The sequence below is a fragment of the Entelurus aequoreus genome, linkage group LG13 (assembly GCF_033978785.1).
Source record: "Entelurus aequoreus isolate RoL-2023_Sb linkage group LG13, RoL_Eaeq_v1.1, whole genome shotgun sequence".
Taxonomy (NCBI): Eukaryota; Metazoa; Chordata; class Actinopteri; order Syngnathiformes; family Syngnathidae; genus Entelurus; species Entelurus aequoreus.
This window is the reverse complement of record NC_084743.1, coordinates 5,186,059-5,193,558: the sequence shown is the minus strand read 5'-3', so window position 1 is coordinate 5,193,558 and position 7,500 is coordinate 5,186,059. Positions and strand designations below refer to the sequence as shown.

Genomic DNA, 7,500 nt, shown 5'->3' with positions numbered 1-7,500 from the left:
AAAGTAGCATCCATCACGGGCCTGACTTCACTTGCTGAGTCGCCAGGAAATGGATGATGCTCACCACCGTTGCCGTCGTTGGGCCGGGAATATTCTCAAGTCATTTGCTGTGTTTTCTTTTTGTTTGTTTTTTACCAAAAAATTGCACAAAAAATAAATTCTGCATAAAAATGCAGGAATATGATTTTAAATTAAAGCTGCAATATTTACAGTTAGCATGTGTCAAGTACATGTTATATGAATTTGAGGTATTCGGCTGCAAAGTTGGCGAAAAAAAAAAAAAAGTTGACATGCAAGTTTTACATCACAACAAAAAGTTCGAATTAGCACTTCTCTGCCTTGTGTTTTGAAAGTGGAATTTGATGACATCATCTAGGACAGGGGTCACCAACGCGGTGCCCGCGGGCAGCAGGTAGCCCGTAAGGACCAGATGAGTAGCCCGCTGGCCTGTTCTAAAAATAGCTCAAATAGCAGCACTTACCAGTGAGCTGCCTCTATTTTTTAAATTGTATTTATTTACTAGCAAGCTGGTCTCGCTTTGCTTGACATTTTTAATTCTAAGAGAGACAAAACTCAAATAGAATTTGAAAATCCAAGAAAATATTTTAAAGACTTGGTCTTCACTTGTTTAAATAAATTCATAATTTTTTTTACTTTGCTTCTTATAACTTTCAGAAAGACAATTTTAGAGAAAAAATACAACCTTAAAAATGATTTTAGGATTTTTAAACACATATACCTTTTTACCTTTTAAATTCCTTCCTCTTCTTTCCTGGCAATTTAAATCAATGTTCAAGTAAATTAATTTTTTTTATTGTAAAGAATAATAAATAAATTTTGATTTAATTCTTCATTTTAGCTTCTGTTTTTTCGACGAAGAATATTTGTGAAATATTTCTTCAAATTTATTATGATTAAAATTCAAAAAAAATATTCTGGCAAATCTAGAAAATCTGTAGAATCAAATTTAAATCTTATTTCAAAGTCTTTTTAATTTATTTTAAACATTTTGTTCTGGAAAATCTAGAAGAAATAATGATTTGTCTTTGTTAGAAATATAGCTTGGTCCAATTTGTTATATATTCTAACAAAGTGCAGATCTGATTTTAACCTATTTAAAACATGTCATCCAAATCCTAAAATTAATCTTAATCAGGAAAAATTACTAATGATGTTCCATAAATTATTTTTTTAATTTTTTCAAAAAGATTCAAATTAGCTAGTTTTTCTCTTCTTTTTTTTGGGTTGAATCTTGAATTTTATAGAGTCGAAATTGAAGATAAACTATGTTTCAAAATTTAATTGTCAAGTTAGTTATCAAGCGTCTTACTCACACTTTCAGCGAAGTGTAGGGCTGAATCTTAAGTGTCACACTCAGAGCTGAATTACGACATTACTATGTGCCGTAAACGCAATTTTAGGTGACGTCATTTCTGTGTCCATAGAAATGACCAATCACGGAAGGGAATCCCTTGTCTAAGAATAAAGAAATATCTTGGAAATATTTAAGTAGACAATGGGAGTGTATATTTTGACAATAAACTACAAAATAATACAAAACAAACTAGTCCCCGCCGGCACTCACGCTACCGCTCCCTCTCTTCTCTCGCCCACACACTCACTGACGTCACTCACCTCACGGCCACACACATACGCTACTGTCATAACATTTTCTTTCCAATTCATTAATTAGGCAACTAATTTGAAACTGGTGTGGGTGGCTCTATATATACTAACCCACTGCAGACACATGCAGAAATCAACATGGAATCGAAAAGTATTAAATCTGTGACAAAAATAATATCCGCTCTGTCTAAACGATACCGTTTGATCAGCTGCTCGTCATCAAAAAAAACAAAAACATTGTTCCGTTCCCTGAACGTTGGCGCACGTCTCTCTCGCCTCAGTGCCATCCCCTGCTGGCAACTCCTAACCACTTAAGACACCTCTGAAGGTCTCTTAAATATCGTGGAGAGTAGGAGTGATTCTTAGACTTAAGAACGTTGATAAAAAGCTTTTATTCTTAAGTTTGAGAGTAGGACTAAATTTCGCAAATTCTCAGGACTTAAGTGTAAAATGGCACTCTAAGAAGCTTGATAAGTACGGCCCCAGGAATACACACCACTATCAGACGTACAACCCGAGTCAGACGACTTTCAACCTTTGAGCCTTCCTTCAAGGGGAGCTAATAAGTGAGGGAGATGATGGATTCTTCTCACGCTCGTAAACAAACTCTAGGGACTCAATAACGCTGAGAACCTCGTTAAAGAAAACCACATTTGCATAATAAGTGACCTTTGACTCAACAAGCGCCTGTTTTCCAACATTTATTAAGAGCAAACTATGACTGAATTACAATACTTTTAGTTGAGTAACACACGTGTTGTTAGCATCCTGTCGTTTATCAAGGTGCGCTGAGGTAAGGAATAATGCGGTCGGTGACTTCTGCATGCACAAATGTCTTTTTGAGAGTAATGACTCAATTATTCTGTACTCTCCAGTGTGTGTGTGTGTGTGTGTGTTGACAGTAGCCTCTTTTGTCACCTTCCCAAGCAGCCTGACCTCAGTGTGTTGCTGTTTTGCTTTGCTAGCTTCCTTCCCATGCATTCCGCAGACAACTCCGCACTTGGGGCGGTGTAGCTCAGTTGGTAGAGTGGTCGTACCAGCAAGTTAAAGTTAAGTTAAAGGCCTACTGAAAGCCACTACTAGCGACCACGCAGTCTGATAGTTTATATATCAATGATGAAATCTTAACATTGCAACACATGCCAATACGGCCGGGTTAACTTATAAAGTGACATTTAAAACTTCCTGGGAAATATCCGGCTGAAACGTCGCGGTATGATGACGTATGCGCGTGACGAAGTCCGAGTAACGGAAGTTATGGTACCCCGTAGAATCCTATACAAAAAGCTCTGTTTTCATTTCATAATTCCACAGTATTCTGGACATCTTTTGCAATTTGTTTAATGAACAATGAAGGCTGCAAAGAAGACAGTTGTAGGTGGGATCAGTGTATTAGCAGCGGACTACAGCAACACAACCAGGAGGACTTTGTTGGAGCACTAGCCGCGCTAGCCGCCGACCTCACCTTGACTTCCTACGTCTCCGGGCCGCCAAACGCATCGGGTGAAGTCCTTCGTCCTTCTGCCGATCGCTGGAACGCAGGTGAGCACGGGTGTTGATGAGTAGATGAGGGCTGGCTGGCGTAGGTGGAGAGCTAATGTTTTTAGCATAGCTCTGTGAGGTCCCGTTGCTAAGTTGCTAAGTTAGCTTCAATGGCGTCGTTAGCACAGCATTGTTAATCTTCGCCAGCCTGGAAAGCATTAATCGTGTAGTTACATGTCCACGGTTTAATAGTATTGTTGATTTTCTATCTATCCTTCCAGTCAGGGGTTTATTTTTTTGTTTCTATATGCAGTTAAAGCACGATGCTATCACGTTAGCTCGTAGCTAAAGCATTTCGCCGATGTATTGTCGTGGAGATAAAAGGCACTGAATATCCATTTCGCGTTCTCGACTCTCATTTTCAAGAGGATATAGTATCCCAGGTGGTTTAAAATACAAATCTGTGATCCACAATAGAAAAAGGAGAGAGTGTGGAATCCAATGAGCCAGCTTGTACCTAAGTTACGGTCAGAGCGAAAAAAGATACGTCCTGCACTGCCTCTCAAGTCCTTCACTGTAACGTTCCTCATCCACGAATCTTTCATCCTGGCTCAAATTAATGGGGTAATCATCACTTTCTCGGTCCGAATCTCTCTCGCTCCATTGTAAACAACGGGGAATTGTGAGGAATACTAGCTCCTGTGACGTCACGCTACTTCCGCTACAGGCAAGGCTTTTTTTTTATCAGCGAGCAAAAGTTGCGAACTTTATCGTCGATTTTCTCTACTAAATCCTTTCAGCAAAAAAATGGCAATATCGCGAAATGATCAAGTATGACACATAGAATGGATCTGCTATTCCCGTTTAAATTAAAAAAAATCATTTCAGTAGGCCTTTAAAGTAGCAATGATTGTCACACACACACTAGATGTGGTGAAATTTGTCCTCTGCATTTGACCCATCACCCTTGTTCACCCCCTGGGAGGTGAGGGGAGCAGTGGGCAGCAGCGGTGGCCACGCCCGGGAATCATTTTGGTGATTTAACCCCCAATTCCACCCCTTGATCCTGAGTGCCAAGCAGGGAGGTAATGGCTCCCATTTTTTTTATAGTCTTTGGTATGACTCGGCCGGGGTTTGAACTCACAACCTACCCATCTCAGGGCGGACACTGACCACTAGGCCACTGAGCAACTTGAGGGTTCCAGGTTCGATCCCAGCTTCTGCCATCCTAGTCACTGCCGTTGTGTCCTTGGGGCAAAACACTTTACCCACCCACTCCCAGTGCCACCCACATTGGTTTAAATGGAACTTAGATATTGGGTTTCACTATGTAAAGCGCTTTGAGTCGCTAGAGAAAAGCGCTATATAAATATAATTCACTTCACTTTTTGAGTTTGTCATTTGGGTAGAGAAGACTAGAATCAGTGATTCTCAAACTGGTATACCAGAAAATCACTTCATTATGAGAGTGTATCGGTTCGGTACGTACCTCGGTTTAGAGGTCACGGTTCGGTTCATTTTCGGTACAGTAAGAAAATAACAAAATATACATTTTTTGGGTTATTTATTTACCAAATTTGCAAAATCTTCCACCAAAAATATTTTTCTTAGTGTAATATTTGATGTGAAGTAATGGGAACCTTGGATAGGTCAATCATTCATAATAACATTGATTTTGATTAGAGATGTCCGATAATATCGGCCTGCCGATATATGCGTTAAAATGTAATATCGGAAATTATCGGTATTGTTTTTTTTTATTATCGGTATCGTTTTTTTTTTTTTTTTTTTTTTTTTTTTTTTTAATTAAATCCACATAAAAAACACAAGATACACTTACAATTAGTGCACCAACCCAAAAAAAACTCCCTCCCCCATTTACACTCATTCACACAAAAGGGTTGTTTCTTTCTGTTATTAATATTCTGCTTCCTACATTATATATCAATATATATCAATACAGTCTGCAAGGGATACAGTCCGTAAGCACACATGATTGTGCGTGCTGCTGCTCCACTAATAGTACTAACCTTTAACACTTAATTTGACTCATTTTCATTCATTACTAGTTTCTATGTAGCTGTTTTTATATTGTTGTATTTTCTTTTTTATTCAAGAAAATGTTTTTAATTTATTTATCTTATTTTACTAATTTTTTTAAAAAGTACCTTATCTTCACCATACATGGTTGTCCAAATTAGGCATAATAATGTGTTAATTCCACGACTGCATATATCGGCTGATATCGGTATCGGTTGATATCGGTATCGGTAATTAAAGAGTTGGACAATATCGGAATATCGGATATCGGCAAAAAGCCATTATCGGACATCCCTATTTATTACATTATTAATCTACTTGTTCATTTACTGTTAATATCTGCTTATTTACTGTTGCAACATGTTCTATCTACACTTCTGTTCAAATGTAATAATCACTTATTCTTCTCTTCTTTCATACTTGACATTAGTTTTGGATGATACCACACATTTAGGTATGGATCCGATACCAAGTAGTTACAGGATCATACATTGGTCATATTTAGAGATGTGTTAAAATGTAATATCGGAAATTATCGGTATCGGTTTTTTTATTATCGGTATCGGTTTTTTTGTGTTTTTTTTTATTAAATCCACATAAAAAACACAAGATACACTTACAATTAGTGCACCAACCCAAAAAACCTCCCTCCCCCATTTACACTCATTCACACAAAAGGGTTGTTTCTTTCTGTTATTAATATTCTGCTTCCTACATTATATATCAATATATATCAATACAGTCTGCAAGGGATACAGTCCGTAAGCACACATGATTGTGCGTGCTGCTGCTCCACTAATAGTACTAACCTTTAACAGTTAATTTTACAAATTTTCATTAATTACTAGTTTCTATGTAACTGTTTTTATATTGTTTTACTTTCTGTTTTATACAAGAAAATGTTTTTAATTTATTTATCTTATTTTATTTGATTCATTTTTTAAAAAAAGGACCTTATCTTCACCATACCTGGTTGTCCAAATTAGGCATAATAATGTGTTAATTCCACGACTGTATATATCGGCTGATATCGGTATCGGTTGATATCGGTATCGGTAATTAAAGAGTTGGACAATATCGGAATATCGGATATCGGCAAAAAGCCATTATCGGACATCCCTAATTTTGATTCAATATTATGTTTTGAGCAATGACAGTTTGAAAGAAAGAAAACCAGCTTTGTTTTATTAGTCAACATTGCAACTTTTTCTAAATGACATTTCACCTTTAAGCTTTTTTATTTCACTTTTGTTATGTTTTTGTTTATTTGAATAGTATTTTTAGAATGTGCCGTGGGCCTTTAAGACATTAGCTGCGGGCCGCAAATGCACACTTTTGACACCCCTGCTCATACTTGCCAACCCTCCCGTTTTTAGCGGGAGACTCCCGGTATTCAGCGCCTCTCCCGACAACCTCCCGGCAGAGATTTTCTCCCGACAAACTCCCGGTATTCAGCCGGAGCTGGAGGCCACGCCCCCTCCAGCTCAATGCGGACCTGAGACTGAGTGGGGGACAGCCTGTTCTCACGTCCGCTTTCCCACAATATAAACAGCTTGCCTGCCCAATGAACGTCATAACATCTAGGGCTTTTAGAGAGTAGAGTGCACAACTGCGCACACAACAAGGAGACAAAGCAGAAGAACGAGGAAATTACGGACATGGCGACGCCGTCGACGAGCAAGATGAAGAAATCCGCTTGCAAGTTCCAAAACGAATGGAAACAAGAATGTCAGTTCATCCAGGACAGTTGGAAGGGGAAGGTGTATGTTGCCTGTAAATATGTAGAACAGACTTCTCCATTGAACACGCTGGCCGAAATGATATACTCATCATGAACAGAGAAGTTGGACAATACTGCCATCTAATGGATAGCCACCGGAACACTGAAATTCAAGTATTTCTTTTATGTAAATAAAACTAATAAATATATATATATATATATATATATATATATATATATATATATATATATATATATATATATATATATATATATATATATATATATATATATATATATATATATATATATATATATATATATATATATATATATATATATATATATATACATCCTACATCCTTGTAGTTCGCTGAGCTCCACACAAGGATCCGGGAGTTCTCAATAGGAGATGTATTTCAGAAGGCGGGGCCTTGTAAATAAAATCCTTATATGTGATTGGATAAAGCACTTGTCCGTTATCATGAATGACGTGCTACTTCAACCACTCACATTGCTTCGGCGCTACGTCGCATCTATGAAATCCCGCCCGGCGATCGTGATTGGTTCATTATTTTTTGCCATCTGGAAGGAGTTTGCAATGCCCTCGATCCCAGATCCTTGTGTGGAGC

At 37.7% G+C, this 7,500-nt stretch overlaps 1 protein-coding gene across 3 annotated transcripts in view; it reads left to right on the top strand.

Annotated features, from left to right (window-relative positions):
* kcnab1a (potassium voltage-gated channel subfamily A regulatory beta subunit 1a) overlaps positions 1-7,500 on the top strand; it is a 116,486-nt gene that overhangs the window by 29,608 nt on the left and 79,378 nt on the right. The window lies entirely within an intron of this gene.